Below are 22417 nucleotides of genomic sequence, written 5' to 3'. Positions count from 1 at the left end.
CCAGGTTTATCCGGTTAATCCTGGGTTAGTGGAATGGTGCAAGTGGGCCTAAGACTATCAACGATCTGATTTTTAGGTACACATATTTATTTACTTCACTTAGGTATGGAGTCACGATCCTCAGCATGAGCAGGCGTGGCTCACTCCGCGATTTCGTCGCTTTGCTACAGGTAGCTAAAAGTACATCCGTTCGACCCCAATTTTGGGGTTTGCCATAAGCCGCGCGTGGCGCTGTCGCCACCTAGCGGCCATATCTGTGCTGATCGTGACAGACACGTTTTGTTAGAGTGAGTCTTCTGTACCTAGTACTATTATTTATATAGTACTAGGTACAGAAGGTAGGTACTCTGTCGCATGAGAGACCGATTGAAGAGAGAGAGAGAGAGGTACCAAAGGTTGATAGAGGAGAAAGAACGAATCCCTTCCTTTCTGACTGTAAGCGAAGTACGTGTAAAAAATGAGAGTACTTGCCCTATGTTGATCTTCCGATTAAAAAAAACAAATGACAGTCTCCCCACATTGAAATATTTTAGCAAAATTCCATAGCTACTTTTAGTCGCTATGCCGTCGGGGCATCAAGTCCAGAAGACAATGCCGTGTTTGTAACAAAACTAGCATGTTCTTGGGATCTATACCGCCATGTGAACAGTCGCCATCAGATATATCGGAGCGGCCAAGGTGTTCACAATATCTGAGCACCCGCTCTAACTCCCTGACAATAGAGGCGTGTTCAGATATTTGTGAGCACCTTGGCCGCTCCGATGTATCTGATGGCGACTGAACAACCCGAACAACCACTAGGACGCTGACGCAACATCTATTGTTAGAGAATCACGGCTCTATTTAGTTCGTCTGGTTTAAACTGATATCTAGGACTTAAATACAAATTATTGAAAAAAAACCGGTCAAGTGCGAGTCGGACTCGCGCACGAAGGGTTCCGTACCATGTGGTCCTTGGTGACAAGGAGATCGGGCAACGCTTAATGGACGCAAAGACTCTTCGACCACGACACCAATCTTCTCACAAAAAAAAACAGTCGCTGGTCACTGTGTCGACCAAACTGTGTAATGAAACTAAAAAAAAATACTTATTTGCGTGATCTTAGGCACATCCGCTGGATTGTACGTCTTCTCTTATCTCAGTTATATCCGATTCAGTGGAAAGGCGGCCTATAACGTGGTTTATCATAATTCATAACTCTCGTAGAATGAAAGGAGACTTATGTATAGCAGTCGGACAACGGCTGGCTGCTATGTGCGAGTGTGGCGAAGAAATCCAGACTATGGAGCATATAATTCAGCGATGCCCTCTGCACTCATACTCGAGACCACCAGAAGACCTGCTGCGCCTAACACCCGACGGAATTGCATGGCTAAACGCACTGAATATTGACATTTAATTTAATTTTTAATTGTAATGTAATTTTTATCCTGTGACATTTATATAACTGCCTATTTTTCTATAAGCCATACGATTAAATAAATAAAAGGCTGGCTTTCTTTAGGTGTCGCATAACTGATACTACAGACACGAGTCAGGACACTTTTAATTTGCATTTGGTCCAAGTTATACTGGTTAGACAACACGTTAGGACGCATTTGAGAATACCGTTGTAACTGCACCGCATACCGCGATGTTATCTGTGAAACAATGTATTGGAGTGGATAGGATATTGTTTTGTCAACATGTTGCTAAAACTGCTTCAGGCTGGAGAAGGATTTCACGGGGACTTTGCTTGACATGTTTCATCATCATCTCAACCATAAGACGTCCACTGCTGAACATAGGCCTCCCCCTTGGACCTCCATTCGTACCGGTTGGAAGCGACCCGCTTTCAGCGTCTTCCGGCGGCCTTAACAAGGTCGTCCGTCCATCTTGTGGGTGGACGTCCTACGCTGCGCTTGCTAGTCCGTGGTCTCCACTCGAGCACTTTTCGACCCCATCGGCCATCTTCTCTGCGTACAATGACATGTATCTTGACATGTTTATTTTGGATGAATTGGACGTGGTAAAGTGTGACCTTAGGTACTATCGGTCTAATTAACCTTCAATAGGGAATATTATGCGAAACTCTTCTTAGGGGGCGCCACTACTAAAATCTATCACAATCTGGGGGTCTACCGCGAATCAAGAATATCGAAATTTCGTTATCTAACCTCTCTATCAATCTTCTATATTCGAGCGACACAGAGGCAGATAACGAAAATTTAGATTTTTGCGTTTCTTGGTAGGCCCTTGTTAACAAACCGCCTTGATGCATCAATGTCATATTTTATTATCTGCGAAAACTTGTCAAATATCTGTTGTCAATCAAGGCACAGTATGTACAAGTTACTCTATGGTATGCTAGCTAGCTTAGTGCTGCAGTCTGGCGGCAGAACATTGCAGTAATACCCCCTATTAATTCTCCACTCCGGCTGTTTTGATTTAACCAAGAATACCAAGATGGTACTCAGTCCATATAATCTTTTCCTTTACCTTAAAGGGGCCCACAGATTACCAGTTCGCCGGACGATATCAGTCTGTCAGTTGTTCGGAACTGTCACCCTTTGCGATTAACTGACAGGCTGATATCGTCAGGCGAACTGGTAATCTGTGGGCCCCTCAGTGGTAGATTGGCAGTTTTTGCTGCCCTAGGTCCCAAGCCCTGTAGCTGCCCCTTTCTCAGCACTTTTTGCATTTTGAGTTATTTCTTGTTATCATCTGTCATTTTTTTGTCACAATTTGCCGCCTCTAATATCTTGCCGCCCTAGGGACCCGGGGGTCTATATATATACTTGGGAAAATTCGCCACTGGGGCCCCTTCAGGCAACACCCAATGTTCCTCAACCAATAACCAAGAAACAGTAGACCCACATAATAGTTTACGCAAGACCAATTAAATCGTAACCGGTCGCGGTTACCGTCCGCTGCAGCGTACGGTCCATTTACGGCAAATCTACCGTGTGTGTGATTCTGTGTAATCGGTGCCAGTAATCGTGTAAGGGCCTGGTTTGATGCGTTTCGAACTCATCGATTCCCTAGCCTGGCCGCATTTACTTAACCTTCAAATCTGGCCAAGTGCGAGTCGGACTCGCGCATGAAGGGTTCCGTACCATTACGTAAAAAACGGCAAAAAAGACACGTTTGTTGTATGGGAACCGCAGTTAAATATTTATTTTATTCTATTTTTAGTATTTGTTGTTATAGCGGCAACAAAAATACATCATCTGTGAGAATTTCAACTGCCTAAGCTATCACGGTTCATGAGATACAGCCCGGTGTCAGGCAGACGGACAGACAGACGGACATCGAAGTCTTAGTAATAGGGTCCCGTTTTTACCCTTTAAACTATACCGGATAAAACTCTAATAAAAGAGCATACATTTTAACCAGGGCCAGCAACCGTTGCTGGCACCTGCAATATCTCTGGTGCTTACCATCAGGTGATTCTTCTGTTCGTTTGCCCCCTCTCTTTGTCAGGCGATATAGTGGCCTACATGATATCTTAAACTCTTTCGCAGTTTGTATAGACGACTCAAAGTTTGCATCAGTTTTTGCCACTCTTGTGGAAAAAATGCAAATGTTTTTGAAGTTCATGCGGTGAAGATCAAATGCCTTTACATAATTCGAGAAGCTATCATCAAAGTAGGTACCTACTCTTAAAGACATACAAAGCACAGGCCGCCGACTGTTTAAAATGCCCTCACACGTCAGGTTAAGGACAGCACACAATGGACACTTAACTTAGCACGTTCCTTTGACGACTCGAAAGCATCGTAGGCAGAGAGCCGCTCGCATGTTCGTCTAAGTCATCATATTTTTTCACAAAACCGTTTTCACTTTTTCATATCACCTTAACTAATACACGATAAAAGGAAATAGCAAATTATGTATAACAGTGGTTCTTAACCTTTTTAGTCCGGTCACCCCTATGACTAACTAGGGAACCTGATGTTACCCCTCCTCCCAATGGTAATAAAAAATAAAACGTGTACGTTTGTTGTATTGTTATATTAGGTTAGCTTATTATCCCCGTAAAATACCAGTTTTACCCCCACGGAGTTAATTACCCCCAGGTTAAGAACCACTGATGTATAAGGTAAGGACGGGTAAAGGCCTTTTCCATATAGGTAGTGAAAAAGTACTGCTCAAAAGTAGGTGCCTAATATAGGTAACTATCATTAAACACGTCGTCATCAACATCGGGAAGACAGTTATATGTTCCATACTCTATGCACACGCAAAGTGGTAAATTGTTATAACATCCACTAATATAGGACATCACAATTAAGTATATTTAGGATTAGCAAAGCAATATTTTTGTTCTAATTAATATGGTTATTCCCGCAAAGTAACGCCTGACACTATTGATTACTCTCATATTTTTACATAGAAAATAAGAAACGCCTTTAAAACTATTTTTGTTTAATTTAAATATAAATAAATTCTAATAACATTATTATCCTACTTCTCGCAGTTCTAGCATGTTTAAGGCCGTTATTGTTCGTGTACTAAACGATGTCAGGAAACTTACATCCGTGTCACTTACTAATTGCTATAATGCATACTATCACAGAAATTACATATTTGAATACCCTTGCCAAGCGATTATATAACTAATTCCCTTTCATTTGTAGTTTAAATTTGTTTGACCATTTGTATCTTTAGCTAGAATCATACGTTGTTTAGGATATTAGCACAGACAAGTGTAAAATAAGGTATGGTAATCTTTCTAAAAAAATAAAGTCCTTGTAAATGTTGTCACATCAACGAAATCTCAATTACGACATTTTGTAGGTAGGGACTGCCATATGCCTCTGCTTATGACTCGTATACCTGATGAATTACAATATCTTATTAGACAGGGAAGTAAGCAGCGTCAAAAATATAATAGCAGTGGTATTTTACTCAATCGCTTACTCGGATCAATCGGGGGCGCGCACATCTAACGACTGTTCCGAGTAGTTCTAAATTTACAAGTATATAATTATCTACATTTTCTTTTAGTAATACCACAGTATATAAATACCTACATATATTTGGAGACAATCGTACACATATTGATCCAGCCCCAAACTGTCAAACGTTGGTTTTGTTTGAGAGTTGGAAGACTGTACGTAGGTCAATTTTCTATTATGTGTCGACTCATGATGCAGGCCGCTGATGTAGGTATGGACTGTGTAAGATAAGAGACAATATGAAAAGGAGAGAAGCGAGTGATAAGATGCCATGCACCACAGCGGAGAAAGGAACGTGCTCCGCTAAATCAAGTAAATGGGACAAGGGCAATTGGATGGTTGCCACTCTTTACTTTTAACTCGTCTCTGCTATTAGTATGAAATATTCGCGAATTTGAATCGGCTAAAAGCTATTTTGAGACGTGCTGGTGTTTTAAGTGATTCATTGTCTTTTAAATTCATAATGCGCCTGAATTAAGTATTGTTACAAATCGCAAGGCGTAAGAATTGGGTTACATGCAAATGGCATTAATGCTCAAGAACAATGAAAATGGGTCATGTTTTATAGAAATGGTGGTAAAGTGATCAAGATTTATTTGTTTCATGTACACATATCTGGAAAACCGAGCTTTGCGCGGAAAAGAATAAAATCTAAAAAATTGGGCGTTTTCCCAGAGATAAGACTTAGCTAGATCGATTTTTCGCCCCCGAAAACCCCCTTAAAGCAAACTTCATCGTTTCAGCCTATATACGTCCCACTGCTGAGCACAGGCCTCCTCTCATGCGCGAAAGGGCTTGAGAAATATATAATATACTTAAATAAATAAATAATATACAAGAATTGCTCGTATAAGGTATGTATACATATAATTGGCATTTGAAACTGTTTCAAAAAGTCGATTTCTTTCCAATTAATGATACACAATTACAGATGTAGTGTACATACTTATTTTCTTTCGTATTTTCACGGAAACGTACGAACGTGTCTTGCTATTTCAGTCAGTCTCGGTACAAAAAGTACTGACGTTGACTGAAGTAGCATGACAAATACGAACGTTTCCGAGAAAATACGACGGAAAACAACGCACTACATCTCTATCAACGGTGTAGATATTTGATTTGGTAGACCTGAATAAATAACGTCATTGGTTACGAATACGTCGTAGGTACTTTATTGGCTCCTCTACACGATGGGCCAGCGCCGGCCTCTCCAAGGGACGCAGCCATGCGGTAGAATGAGATAGCAATATCACTAGCTCCCTCTAAAGCACAAATGCGTCCCTTGGATTGGCCGGCGTTGGCCCATCGTGTAGAGGAGCCATATAGTTTTTAGATTAGAGATTAGAGTACCTATATATCATATATATGACTATAAGTTTATGGATCTCGCGACCTCCTCGCCTCGCCCTTGTCCTCTCTCGTGTGTTGTTGCAAATAAACTCTCAGGAATACGGAAAACACCATAATTATCAACATTAAAATAGAATAAACATTGTAGTATACTAGCTTAAATGATTAGCTACAAACTACACAACCTTCCATACACTATTTACATGCAATTTTATAATAACATGTCAATGGCGATGAGACACCGGAAGAAGAATAATAATGATTAATAATAGTTATTATTGTGGTTCCTAGTTATGATTCAATAATTATAATACCTATGTGCTAAAAGGCTTGGAATCGTGATGTAAAATATTGTAAATGGTTGACTACTTTACAAAATTATGCGTAATATCAATTCTAATCGTCATATAAGGATTATATGACAATAATGGCATAGCATCTCTATAAATAGGCAAGGTTGAACATGTGTGCCCATAATTCCTAGTGTATACCGGGTGTGGCCTGTAACATGAGCAAAAAATTAAACTGTAGGCTGTACTCGTCATACTGACCAACATTTGTTCAGCGACTTTTAAAAATAACTTGTAGTTTGATTTTTAATACACTTTAAATTTTATTCTAAGACGCAACGTATTGCGAATTTTGTTATGTTTAAGGCGTGACAAGCAACGTCAATCATAATGATATGGCGTGGCGATGGCGTCCGTTGAACATACCTAATATTTATTTTGTATGAAAAATAGGGAGTCTAAATACTTCATAATTTTTAAAAGTTGTTGAACAAAAGTGTCACCGTTTGAGTAGTACAAGCTATGTTTTAATTATTTGCTCGTGTTACAGGCCACACCCGGTATAGTAGAAATAAAAGTCGATAAGTATGTCAAACTCATAAATATAACCAAGGTATAGTAGTAACGGATCAAACTTTAACGAGAGACGTCAAACTTAACAAAAAAAATTCTATTTGTAAAAATATTCCAACCGGCGTATTATGGATGGCTTTATCCACGTGATAAAATAACTGTCACTTTTTAACACCGTGGGATAGAAAGTGACGGATACCGTTTTACCACGCTGTCACGTAGACAAGACTGACCATCATATCTGTGCCGCGTTGTTTCATACGCTATTTGATATTGGTGGTAACTGTACCAAACCAAGTAAATCGAAGTATTTTGGCACCTAATATCGGCATAAAGTACATACGAGTATTTCTCTCAATTTTCTAGAGTCGGACCAAGCTAACTCTGCACAGGCTCTGCAAACACAGTGTTGCAGGATCAGCCGGGCTAGCACATGATTGGCGCGACAGTATCTCGCGGCGAGATAGACCGTCCCTCTTTTGTTAACATAGTTAGAAAAAGACGGGTCATGTGCTTGGCCTACAGTATAAAAGTGACATGTCTATGAAACTTTAACGACGAACTGCCTCACTTTTGTTATGTCAAAGGTAGAGCAATTACTAGGTACCAGCCGGCCTAGCCAAGGTTACAATCGCTATCGCTTCGACATCGAAAAGCATTATGTCTCTCTATCACTCTTCCATATTAGCGCGACAGTGACAGTTGCGTTTCGATCGCTACGGAGCGTAAGCGATAGGCATCTTGGCTACGCGGCCTGGGTGTGTCTCACTCCGCGATTTCGTCGCTTTGCTACAGGTAGCTAAAAGTACATCGGTTCGGCCCCAATTTTGGGGTTTGCCATAAGCCGCGCGTGGCGCTGTCGCCACCTAGCGGCCATATCTGTGCTGATCGTAACAGACGCGTTTTGTTAGAGAGTGAGTCTTCTGTACTTAGTACTATTATTTATTCTGTGTAGGTACTTATAAATATATACGGGCTAAATCAATAAAAGCTACGTGCTTAAATTTTTAATCCGTACCTATACCTACATTTAACCAATTTGTACATTGTCAATTTGTCACTTAGTTATTTGTTTTACAAGGGGGCAAAGTTGTTGTTTAACCGCTCGAGCTAACATTGATACCCGAGCAAGCGAAAGTTTCCAAAATTGATTGTGATTTGAATAGTGGAATCTTAGCGTAGCGAGGGTTTCAAGGGACGAGGGTTAAAACCCCTTACTGCATACGAAGCCATATATGGCGGTATTATATTTAACTCTATTGACAGCTATTAAAGTTCAAATTTCAACAAATATTTTCTACTATATGCAGTAAGGGGTTAAACAACCTTAGCTATACTCGTATTTTCTTACGATATTTCATCGCCTCTCACTTAAAAAGTGTGTTTCATGATTTTCTAAGAATATAACTGTTATAATCACAATTGACAACATATTGACGTCCATGTAATTCTGTCGGACATCATTTAACATGTTTGCCTAAGGATTTCCTCCATACGTTCACTTTATAACATATCATTATATTTCCCACATATGTGGTAAGCAGTAATATAATAAAATCTGTTAGAGTGTGTGTATACTGTGTACACAACATTGATATATTAGGTATACACGGTGACCGAAAAATAAGTGCATTCCCGTTGCCAGGGAGGTTTTGGGTTTATACTGAGAGACTTTTACTATGGGACCAAAACCGAAATCGCGAAAAAGAATAGCACTTATTTTTTGGCCAACCTGTATATTCACTACACCTTACAAAACAAAGTCCCCTGCCGCGTCTGCCTGTTTGTGTGTATGTATGTTCGCGATAAACTCAAAAACTACTGAACAGATTTTCATGTGATTTTCACCGATCAGTGGTGATTCTTGAGGAAGGTTTAGGTGTGTAATTTATTTAAGGTTTTGTGTAACCCGTGCCGGGGCGCTAGTTTATATATGTCGGCGGCCGATCGTAAGATCAGGCAGATCGTAAAGTTCCTGTGTAATGTTTTGACGATAGTCACATTAAACCAATATATAGGTAGGATAGGTTCCTAAGGTTGCTTCAGATGCCCGAAGGGCAAACTGCCCAGAAATAGGAGCCCCGCGTAGCGGGGCTCCGTCGACTCAGGGAGCGAGTCAAAGATTTTCAGGTTTCACGATTTGCCTAGGAATCTCACGATATGCCTGATCTTACGATCGGCTGCCGACATCTACATAGATTATCATTCCACTTTATCACATCAAAATCGGTGCATAAAGAATAGGACTCTACCAGTGTAAATAAATACCTTGAAGCCCGTCTAATTGTTTAATTAAATTGATTTGTCTTTTAAACCGTAAAGCGACATCGGAAACGGCGGAAACTTCGTCGGACCTACGGTTAACTCTTCCTCATTGGCTTCAAGTATTATGTTATGCACAGTCGCCACCAGATATATCGGAGCGGCCAAGGTGCTCATAATATCTGAACGCGCTCTAACGCGTTGACAATAGAGGCGTGTTCAGATATTTGTGAGCACCTCGGCCGCTCCGATATGTCTGATGGATGAACCTACCTAGGTATGTAATTTTAACGTTTACGAATCTGGAAAGTCTTGAGACAATGGTTGGCGATTATATGTATCCGAGTTTTTTTTTTTTTTTTCCGGATTCTTTTATTGAGAGTTGATTCGTAGTTCCTTGCGCTTTTTTACTTGAGGGCCATATTGCGCCTTAGAAACTTTCGTGGCCCGTCGATTTTTGCGGGGGAGGGTGTCTGGTTGCTGCTGTTAGGAACAGTTCCACTTTCCATGAATGCTGAACCCCTGGAGCCTGGCTCCCGCGGGCCGGATAATGGGCACTCGCTTTGGGTGTCGGCGGGCTGGATTGGAACGCGTCGCGGGCCGGATATGGCCCGCGGGCCGGGGTTTGGAGACCCCTGGTCTAAGCTAACTTTGCACCAACTTGCATACAAGTCATACAACAAAGGAAGGGATTGTCATTATAAAATGTGTCCAGTGGTATTAACAATTCGGTGGTAAAATCTTATTCATATGGGAATACTACGACTGTGAGCGAAAATTTGGTTAAAATATAAGAAGTTTTGTATCGCAACTGAATTTTGGTTTAAATACGTAACAATATTTCATTTGCACCAATAATCGTATTATAATTTTTAATTGATTCCATGTTAATTTTGTTATACTTACTAAGAAATAAAATTTCAAGGATTATACCACAATTATGTTACTTTACCTACTTACTAACATCGATATAACCCCGAAAATTGGCTTTCAACTTTAGTTTAAGGCAGCAGTGTTGATTTTTCTTCAAAAACATATAACAATGGTTTTACATTGATAATTATTAGCTAATTTACTTTACCTAAAATTCCATTTCCATATAATTACTCGTACTTACATGCAAAGTTAACCCTTTGATCACCAAATGCGACCAGTGTTGCCAACTCAGATTTTGAAAAAATTGCCAACTCAGATTTTGAAATAATCTAGACTAATGTCTAGATTATGCCAAAATTATGCCAAAGATTTTTGAAACACCTATGCTAAAAAAATGCTAAAATATCACTTGAAATTAGACACTTAAAACACATACTTTATTCAAATTTACCGCCTTTTTCTACTGATAAGACCTGCTCGACCAACTTTATATAGTCCGTTGACGTCCATCCGTCCACAAAAGTTAAAATTCATATGAAAATATGAACCACATAAAGCGATGCCGCATATTGTTGCTGCCAAGTTGGTGCAAACTTGGCTTAGACTAAATTATGCTAAAAAATATGCCAGATGCTAAATGGAAAATTTTGATGCCAAAGCGAGTGAAAATATGCCAGATCTGGCATCATTTATGCCAAGTTGGCAACACTGAATGCGACTGCTACATAATGAAAGGCATTAAAACTCGAGTGTGGGTTTATGAAATGAACGAAGTGCCGACGAAAGTCATAAACTTTTTAAACATTTTTTACGCTTTTGCGAATCAAACATGCAATGTAGCTTATTAATCGCTTTATTATTACTTAGGTACTTAGTTTTACTACTTAATTTTACAGTGCATTGGTGTTAGCTGTAATGCTGTAAAATTTGATTTCAATAAATATCAAATAATAGAATCACACGAGTCATACAAGAGATATTCCATATCACATACAGTGGAACCTGGATAATTGCAATCTCAAGGGACCGGCCAGTTTTTGTCAATTAACCAGGTTTTTCATTTAAGCAGGTCGTGTCAATTAACGAGGTTCAAAAAATCGTTGTGTCAATTATAGAGGTTTTCATTAATAGAGGTTGCGTTCTGACAAATTTCTTTTATGGAGGTGCAAATAACCATTTAAAGTAGATTTACACGCTTACGTTCTGGGTTTCTGGTCTATATATTGCTTCTGTCTATACTTGCACTTTTACACTACATTAATTACCACTTTATTTTCTTTTTTATAAATTCCCTTGAATTGTAGAAGAAAGTTGTATCAAAATGTAAAAATAAAAAGCATACTTTGTTTTTTATTGATCAAAACTATTTCACCTACTACAGGCTGTGATAGATACCCAATAAATAAATTGAATTCTGGATGGAGATATAAATAAAATGATCATTGCTATTAAAATATTGTTTCTGCTGTCTACAACAACATTATTTCAATTACAGAGGTAATAAGTAATACTCGTTTCAATAATAGAGGTAAAAACAAGAGCAAAAATAACGGATTTTTTAGAACAGTGTCAATTATAGAGGTCTTAAGTTGTGATGTGGTCAATTACAGAGGCAAAATTACGAAAAGCACTAAAATCTAGATTGCAATTATAGAGGCTCCAAAATTTCAATTATAGAGGCCTTTTGGTCTCAAGGGACCGGGACCGGACTTTTGGTTGCAATTATTGAGGTTTTCCATTTATCCAGGTGCCAATTAACCAGGTTTCACTGTATTAGAACATTTTCACAGATTAAGAAATGCAGAAAAAATCTTAATGTTGGCCATTATTTACGGATTTAGAAGGCATCATAGAGGGTTTATGATATGTGTGTAGATAAAAAATATTTACTAAAGCCCTTGTTGCGTGTGTGTGTACAGTTTGAAATTATACACGATAAGCGTGGCATTCTAAGGGTTATAAATAGGTATTAAATTAAATTATAAAAAAAACTAATACGGTAATTTTAAATAAACACGCCAAAATTAACCTTACTTCGGCATAACAATAGTCTCGGAGTAGAATTACCTAATTACCGTTATGTATGTACCACGTAATATTGTAAGGTCTTGTATAGATCTCGTTCGATCGCGTGATTACGTTTGAAACAATTAAAACTTGTAATCGGCTCTCGGTGACCCAGTAACCGGGCTTGGTTGGGTAAATCTAATCGTTATCGGCATCGCTATGGTCTTCGTTGTACCCATAGCAATGCGGAAAGTTTCTAAAAACTTGAAAACGTTAATGGAAATTTCAGGAAATATTTACACAGGATACAAAGAAATATCGTCGTCTCTTCATTTTTGACAGATTTGGATTAAAATTATAACAGAGGTTAAAATTATTTTTGTATAAAAAATAAAATAGACCCGTAGGTATTTGTGAAAATGAAGCATGGTGAATTTAGGCATCGTATTGTAAATATAAATTGAAAATTGTATATTTGAATGTTTCTTACCGTTACGCATAAAATTTTTAGACGTTAAGTTAAATTTTACCATATTTTAGGTTTCTATCATATTTTTATCTTCCCAGAGAAAGGTGCTATTGTCATCATCATCTCAGCCGAAAGACGTCCACTGCTGGACAAAGGCCTCCCCCAAGGATCTCTACAGCCAACTGTCATTCGCTGCGCTATTATCATAATACTCCTATTGTATATACATTGTGTATACCTATATAAATATCTTCTTCTTCTTGCTTGCGTTATCCCGGCATTTCGCCACGGCTCAATATACAGTGAAACCTGGTTAATTGGCACCTGGATAAATGGAAAACCTCAATAATTGCAACCAAAAGTCCGGTCCCGGTCCCTTGAGACCAAAAGGCCTCTATAATTGAAATTTTGGAACCTCTATAATTGCAATTTAGATTTTAGTGCTTTTCGTAATTTTGCCTCTGTAATTGACCACATCGCAACTTAAGACCTCTATAATTGACACTGTGCTTTTGTGAATATTGTTTCTGCTGTTTACAACTACATTATTTCAATTACAGAGGTAATAAGTAAGACTCGTTTCAATAATAGAGGTAAAAACAAGAGCAAAAATAACGGATTTTTTTATCAACAGCAGAAACAATATTTTAATAGCAATGATCATTTTATTTATATCTCCATCGAGAATTCAATTTATTTATTGAGTATCTATCACAGCCTGTAGTAGGTGAAATAGTTTTGATCAATAAAAAACAAAGTAGGCTTTTTACATTCTAATAAAACTTTCTTCTACAATTCAAGGGAATGTTTTAAACCCAAATGATGAGAAAATAAAGTGGTAATTAATGTAGTGTAAAAGTGCAAGTATAGACAGAAGCAATATATAGACCAGAAACCCAGAACGTAAGCGTGTAAATCTACTTTAAAGGGTTATTTGCACCTCCATAAAAGAAATTTGTCAGAATGCAACCTCTATTAATGAAAACCTCTATAATTGACACAACGATTTTTTGAACCTCGTTAATTGACACGACCTGCTTAAATGAAAAACCTGGTTAATTGTCAAAAACTGGCCGGTCCCTTGAGATTGCAATTATCCAGGTTCCACTGTATTATATATACATAAATATATTAGAGTCAAATTGAAAATCGTATACATGTTTTCAGATATGATACATTATTGTCTGAAGTGCTGACAATATGTAGAATTGGGGATCTGTAGAATTGGGAGTTTGTGGAAATTGGAATCTAGTATAGTTACGAATATGTAGAATTGGGAATCTGTAAAATTTAAACTCTGTAGAGATATACCTGCACACAGACATCTGTAGAACTAGGCCTAAACCCTTCAGCCTACGCTCGAGTTGATGGCGTTAATATTAATATTTAACAAGTTAACACATATCAGTGAGTAGTAATAATCTTCTGTCGAAAGATGACAGTAAATGTAAGTAGCTAGTGTAGCTACATAATTTACCATGAGAGTAACTCTCTATTTCAATTTCTCTTTGCCCATAGCAATCACCGATACACAATCCGTCAGCCAGACGTTACGTGTCTCTTACGCGAGGTTACGCCGGACGCACGAACCAAACCATAATCAGCTCAGATGTATTATACATCGTTGCGTGATATTGTTATCACCTTCGATTGATAACCGTTTAGATTTAGCGCATTCTGAGGGTCGCGGTGAAGGAGATAGGTATTTATTGAAACAAAGAAAAGGAACTAAGAAATAGAGTCGTGGAATGTATGGGGCCCAATACATTTCACAACTCTTCTCTTTCTGCATAGACTCTATAGGCTCCGTGCAGGCGTGCATGAACTATTGGGGGCAGGAGTTGTAGTAGGCGGCGATCACAACAGATCAGGAATGGTCGCAGTGATACATAGGCTTTGGAGCCTTATATAGCCCCTAATAAAGAAGAAGAAGAAGAAGAAGATAGGGGGCAGCATATGAGCCGTCAGATTTTTGGCGCGAGGCCATGGTATAATAATATACTCCGCCTGGTACTCTCTTCCCGTCTTTTCTAGGTCACCTGACTCCTAGAACTGAAGCCTACGTCATCATGCGACAGCGCTATATGACCGTAGTTCTGTAGAAAGCGACCAACTTTTTATTTTTGTCAAAGTGACTTGCACCCTAACTCAGTAGCGTTGGTCGCTTTCTGCATTGATAAAAATATTGAGTTGGTCGTTTTCTGCATAACTACGGTCATATGATAATATGCGATAACGCTATCTATAGCGGCCATGTTCGTGTGACGTAGGCCTGTGTCTCTCTGGGAAGAGAAGACCATGTTTTATTAGACTATGGTGCGAGGCGTAAATGTGTCGTTTATGCTTCCGATGTAGCCCACAAGATGGCAGAACGTATGCACAAGGAAACGTGCCGACGAGAACGGTAGATGGGAGCACTTGCTTTGGCAATGTACATGTGCACATATGTTTCCGATTCAGGCCACAAGATGGCAGCGCCTCCAACGCCCACGGCATAGATTTGTTTATAAGCAACTGTTTCGTACCATTTTTTTATGACATAACATGTGTGGACACCTAACAATTAGATTACTTCTGTCAAATACCGATACTCTGCTTTATCTATGACAAGTGTCAAATTAAATGTCACTCGGAGTTAGGTATGGTTACTTTAAAAAAATTGAATTTCACTATAGTTCGTTTTTTTAGCATTAGAAAGAAGGTAAGCGATCTTGACATGTTTTTTAATTGAAATCGCTTTTTGAAAATCAGTAACTATTACTTATGAAAGCAGAATAATATAAATGATCGTATTAGATTCATAATTGTTACATATTTGCCGTTGCTTATTTTTAAAACGTGTTTTTCAATTATAAGACACTGACACATCAAGATTATTTACCTTTTTTCTAATGATAAAAAAACGAACTATACTGTGACAGTTTTTTTCTTTATAATCAAAGTGCTGTCATTGCGGTCAAAGAGGTTTTATCTGTATTAATTAGATATTGTAGACCGTAGGGTGACCATGAATGGATCATGGGTTATTTCCATTTTAACTCTAAAAAACGACCAAAAATTGTTCCGTGTTCATGGTATCAATAGTTATTTACCATACAAGTGCGGAAAAGAGGAAATTCGAAACGAGTGGCGATAAATTAAAACACGACCGACGGGTGTGTATTAAATCGACACGAGGTGCGAATAACTTATTCGCACGTGTATAGTACAACGTTTTACAATACATAATTTGGCCCTTTAAACTTTTGACATACGCACGGAAAGTGCTGTTGAAAGTAGGAACATATGTGACGTTATCTATAAAAAGGGCCCTTATTGTCGATGGCGCTTACGCCATTATTAACGATGCTTCGATATAAATACAATGCTGCGCGACGCTGTGTGGTGAAGGTCCCTTTTCATAGACAATGCCCCATATGTACTGTAAAATAAATGATATCCTTTAGTATAACTTTCATGTTTGTTTAGGGTTCAGTAAGTTACGTAAGGTAATCATGTCAAACAAAACACTTGCACTGGTAAATTACCTAATTTGTTTACTAATGAGTACCTGATTATTTAAGACAGGTTTTTAGTCGTAATGTATTGTTGATTTTGATCGAAATTAGTCGATAATTAGTTTTTTTTTGTACCTTAAAACCTCCGAACTATAGTCAAATATGGTCTACAAGTTGAAAAATTAATTAAGTAGCTATGTTATTTTGTTAATTTTAGTATTTTTATGAAAATCTATGTATATGCCTTCACTGTTATTACCCCAGAAATAAGTAAATCAAAATATTTTGAATCATAGTTGGGAGATTCTGAACGATACATGAGAATTTTCTCATGAAAATTTCCAGAAATTTTCGGAATATTTGATTATGTTTTGTAACTTGCACATTTATTTATTTAATTTTAATCTTTATTGCACAACACATGAAGGTACAAATTGCGGACTTAAAGCCTTAAGGCATTCTCTACCAGTCAACCAATGGGTCAAACCAGAAAGATTAACACATTGCAAAATCCAGACGTATTGAAAGTGTTATTTTTTAGGCCGCAATGAGTGACTGGATGGGCCGGCTCGAGATCCCGTTGATGTCTTTTCTGTGGAGGACTGAATATTGACTTTTTTCGTGCAATTTATGAATTTTATGGTTTTTATCGCAACAAAATTATATTGGAAAGCTAAGTAAATGACTATCAAAAATATGTGAACAATATCACACTCACTTACACCTATTTAACATACAATAGGATAGATCTATTGACTAAATTAAATAAATTTTATTGCTTTTTGTGAACCATAAAATTGGCCATACAATTCACTGGCCAGTTTCCATCGCTATTACCTATCCCACCAAAAAAAATTTCATGTAAAATGTTGCCAAGACGAAAACATAAGGCTCGCACTGACAAAAAGTTATCAGATCTCATGTAGAGCCAAACTTCTGACTCTACAAGCCCTAACTTCACAAACTCTACAGCTACACCTTAGTTAAAATATGTGGCTAAAATAAAATAAAACAAATACAATTTTTACTGGCCACTTCACGCGGTTTTTTCATAACTCCTGAAAACTCCGCTTCCATTTTCAAAACCGTCGTTCTTTCACCCGCCGCTCGCTATTTCCCCTCTCAATATAATTTCAATTGACTAAATATAAAACAAACCTTAGTAAAAAAAACAAAAACAGCAACATCATACTAGCCCTAGCATGTTCACATGATTTTTCAAATCTAAATATCCTGGAAACTCCACTTCCATTTTCAAAACGACAGTCCCGTCACTCGTCGCTCATTATTTCTCTTCGTAACATAAATTGAATTAAACAAACCTAAATAAAAAAACAATGACAGCGACCTCATACTAGGCAGTTCACGTGATTTTACAAATTTCAATATCCTGGAAACTCCAATTCCATTTTCAAAACCGCAGTCCCGTCACTCGCTGCTCATTATTTTTCTTCGTACCATAAATTCAATAAAACAAACCTTCATAAAAAAAACAATCACAACACCATCATGCTGCCAGTTCTTACTGGCCAGTTCACGTAATTTTTCAAATCTCAATATCCTGGAAACTCCGCTTCCATTTTCAACCCGTCACTCGATACTCGACTTCAAGAAAACAATCCTCAATGAAAAAAAACAATGACAACGACATGCTGCCAGTTCTTACTGGCCAGTTCACGTGATTTTTCAAATCTCAATATCCTGGAAACTCCGCTTCCATTTTCAAAACCTCCGTCCCTTCTCTCAGCGCCAGTCGTCGGCCAGCGCTCGCTCGCGTCGGACGCGGCATTAGTTTCAACGGAAAAATTGTGCCGCGAACGTGTCATGGATTTGTGTGTATGGCTTGTATGTGCGTGATCCTTTACTTGTACTGTGCCCCGGGACCGCCTTGTTGATTCCTTTTTTGAAAACGTGAGTACTTTTTTAAGCGTAGGAAGTAAGCTGTGAAATTTTGCGTGTGCTGAGTTGACTTAGCTAGTTTGGTCAGTAAGTAAATGTAGGAATTTATGTAGTGTAGGAAATTAATGTTAGGTAAACTGCTTGCTTATAAATGTGATGTTAACCTTAGAAATAAAATGCAAAAATAAAAATAGTCATGTAAGAACTTAAATAAAAAAGAAGTTTAGCACAAAAGTTTATTAAGTTTTACTAAGTAATTAAAAGTTTATTAAGATTTTTGTGATCAGTTTATTGAGACTAAATGAATACTTGTTGTTATGACCAGTACCTATTTTACAAAAATGTATGTACAGTGTAGGCCTGTAGGGTTTCATGTTATACTGCACTTATAAAATGTATATTCTGTAATCTGCTCTGTCTATTTTGTTTTATTAAAAACAAACCTAACTTTTAAAAATCCCTCACATTTTTTTACGTTAACTGTCGTCAGAGTGTTACACAGGTTCAAAAATATCTGAATAAGTACTTACATGATTTATATTATTTTACAGTATGTTCGGAAAGAGAAGAGTCGTGTATATATGGGCCCCTTACGTTTCACGACCCTTTTATAACTTGTGGATTAAATTAGATAGAGTCTTTCCGAACAGACTCTATCTAATTTAATCCACAAGTTATAAATTTGCAATGCGAGCTCGTCAGGAGGCTAAAAAATAAAATAAATTCGTAAAATAATTTACTGTAACAAAAATACCTACTGTAGACAAATACCTAGTAACAACATAGTGAAATAACTGGTACTTATATACCTACAAAAACATATTAATCTATATTTAAAACTGGGCATAGCCAGTATAGGTATTGTGGTAACAAATTAATAATTTAATAGGGCGATTCGCTATGCATATTTCTTATGGCTCTTCAAAGTAACTGGCCAATTTTTATTTTGTTTTTCAACGGTTCAAAGTCATTTACCTACTATAAAAAATCAAAAGAGCAATGAAGACATAAGTCGATCAGGTACTTTATACACCTATATAAGTACTTTGTTCTTTTTCTTTTTTATACACCATAAAAATAATTATTTAATCTTATTGTAGGTATTTCAATAAGATTCCTTAACGAACAAAAATAAGTCCAAACTTTAACTAAATTACATACCAAAGACAAATATGAATAGTCTGTCTGTCTTACTGAAACCTTCGAGTCGACAGTTGAATGGTGTCAAAAACAATGGCAAACACTTTTTATACATTTGACAATACACCGTCATCTCAAACATTACAATTCCAACTTTAACACAATGTGCTAAAGTCCTTTTTTTGTTGAAAATCTTTTTAAATTTACAAGGAGTTGAGGATTTAGTGTAGTAACACTGAATAATGGTTACATATCATTGGTTACGAAGTGAAACTCTTGACGCACATCGTTTTAGTGAACACCTAATATTTCGTAACATTCGTACTGTAACGTGTTAATATATGGATGCTTTTAACGTCTTAGCACGGAAAGATTTTACTTAAAAAAATACTTTTAAAAACAAATAAATTTGTCTATGCCCCATAGTTAAAACGGATACAAGTGTCGCAACGTATTATGTAAAGGTCACATATAAACACATAGTGTATGAAATTAAATTGATTGTCAGCATCATTCTAGAAACTCCTTAATTTTTTAAAGCCTCTGTGATACGTAGATATACTAGAGATATACACACTTAGAGTATAAAAATTGATATAGATGGTCACATATCTTGTCAGTAGAAAAAGAGATAGATATATTTATTTATTGTTTCTGATCATACATTGTCAACATTGGTTAAAATTTACAATGAGATTAAAATTAATTACAATTAATAGTAGGTATCTAACTTCAATTAAATGTCAATTATAAAATAATACAATAGCAAATTAAGTCAGTACAATTAAAAATTACAGTTAACGAATTAAAAACAAAAAAATTATTAAACTATGTCAATGAGAATTATGTTAATACCTCGGAGGTTAATTAATACCCACACTAACCTAACAAAATACAAAATATCGCAAATTTCACCTTCAATGGTAAAATGATTTGTATAATCCCAATATAGCTGGAGTTACAGTCAGTATATATGTCGGCGGCCGATCGTAAGATCAGGCATATCGTGAAATTCCTAGGCATATCGTGAAACGTGAAAATCTTTGACTCGTTCCCTGAGTCGACGGAGCCCCGCTACGCGGGGCTCCTATTTCTGGGCAGTTTGCCCTTCGGGCATCTGAAGGAACCTAACGAACATATCCTGCCTATATATTGGTTTAATGTGACTATCGTCAAAAGATTACACAGGAACATTACGATCTGACTGATCTTACGATCGGCTGCCGACATATAAATGTAGACCATGACGGGCGGTCAGACGTTAGGTTCCAATGCTTCACTTGCTATCTAGGATACGACATATAGCACTGCAAGTTTATGTTCGTACAATTATGGGTGAAAACACTCATAAAAATATTCATTAATATGTTCTAAAGTTGCCTGGAAGAAATCTCATGAATTTCGTCTTTTTGGATATGTACATTATTAAATATTATGGGACAATATTACATAAATCAACCTAGACCCACTATAAGCTTAATAAGGCTTGTGTTGTGGGTACTACACGGCGATATAGGTACAGTCTGTGGCCTGTAATATGAGCAAAAAATTTAACTGTAGGCTGTACTCCTCATACTGACCAACATTTGTTCAGCAACTTTTGAAAATAACTTGTGGATTTATTTTTAATACACTTTAAAGTGTATTCTAAGTCGCAATGTATTGCGAATTTTGTTATGTTTAAGAATCACAAATGAATGGCGTGGCGATGGCGTCCATTGAAGATAATATTTATTTTGTATGAAAAATAGGGACTCTAAATACTTCATATTTTTTAAACGTTGTTGAACAAAAGTGTCATCGTTTGAGGAGTACAATCTATCAAACTGCACAACGGGACTTAATAACGGGACTTTCATAATGTTTAATAATCGTGAAAGTTTAAATCAGTGTGTTGAGTACAATCTATGTTTTAATTATTTGCTCGTGAGCTACACCCGGTATATATCACCGATAAATATTTAAATACATAGATAACATCCATAACTCAGGAAAATGAAATTAGGATGATCTGTAATACCATGGATTGCGAGAAATAAATGATTATGATTATGATAAATAGCTATAATTATCTGATAAACACACTTACAAATTATCTTACCAGAATTCGAACCTGAGACCTCCTGCTTAGCGTAGATACTATCGAGTATCGACTAGCCTACAAGTAGGGGCCATTATGATATCAACACATTTTGCAAAACACATCGCCAACAAAATAGTAAAATTGCAAGATATATTCGACAGTTGAAACCAAGGTGAGCGAAACGGATACCGGCTCAAACAACTTTTTACAGTTTTACGACCGAAGAGCGACATTTTTTTAACATAAATGTTATTCTAATAAGATTCATTAGCGTATTAGCATTTAATAGAAAAATCTCGTAAAGGAGAATACTGGTATACACTTGAGGTTTTATGTCATACACGTGATAGGTGTATTATTTAGTAGTAGAAGGTTCTATGTGTTGCTTCTAAAATAATTTTAAATTTAACCATAAAATTAACAAACTAGAATACTTATTACGTAGAGAAACATACCAGCTAGGTTTTCGTGTTTCGGAATTTTTGTATTTATTTCAGGAAAAACAATAAACGACTTCAATTTTTGCACGAACTAATTTTGATTTCTTATACCTAAGTATATAGCATTTAATTGACCATGAGCAAAACTCGGTGATTATATATCTAAATTGAGTACTCACCTACTTATTGTATCTATTCCTTGTAAAAAATTTTTTTTTTTCATTTTGGTACCTATATGTTAAGTAATAAAATAATAAATTATTTTCAATCGCTAAAAATCTGTTCTTCTACACTTTCATATCATATCATAATCGTTTATTGCCAACCATGGTACATATGTTGTTACAGATTATTGAAGTGTCACATGGACCCTGACAGGGCATAGCACGTATTCTTAAAAATAGTTCTTAAAGCTAGGTAGTTCTTAAAACTAATGCAATGGGGCGATAACAATTTTGCCATTATAGATGTTGATCTTCCAGGAACTCTGCAACAGAGTAGTATGCTTTCTGAATTAAAAGCGTTTTTAACTTTGTAGAAAATAAGTTGTTGGTTGTGATATTTCGTATATTTATCGGTATTTGGTTATA

General features: G+C 36.9%; 1 protein-coding gene across 1 annotated transcript in view; it reads left to right on the top strand.

Moving 5' to 3' along the window:
- Positions 1–17995: 17995 nt before the first annotated feature.
- LOC134673729 (A disintegrin and metalloproteinase with thrombospondin motifs like) overlaps positions 17996–22417 on the top strand; it is a 222305-nt gene continuing 217883 nt past the window's right edge. Inside the window, exon 1 of the mRNA XM_063531732.1 lies at positions 17996–18176. The gene's annotated coding sequence lies outside the window, so the exon portion shown is untranslated. The remainder of the gene's footprint in view (positions 18177–22417) is intronic.

This window comes from Cydia fagiglandana, chromosome 19 (assembly GCF_963556715.1).
Source record: "Cydia fagiglandana chromosome 19, ilCydFagi1.1, whole genome shotgun sequence".
NCBI lineage: Eukaryota > Metazoa > Arthropoda > Insecta > Lepidoptera > Tortricidae > Cydia > Cydia fagiglandana.
Note: the sequence above shows the minus strand (reverse complement) of the source record. Positions and strands in the feature narration are given on the sequence as shown.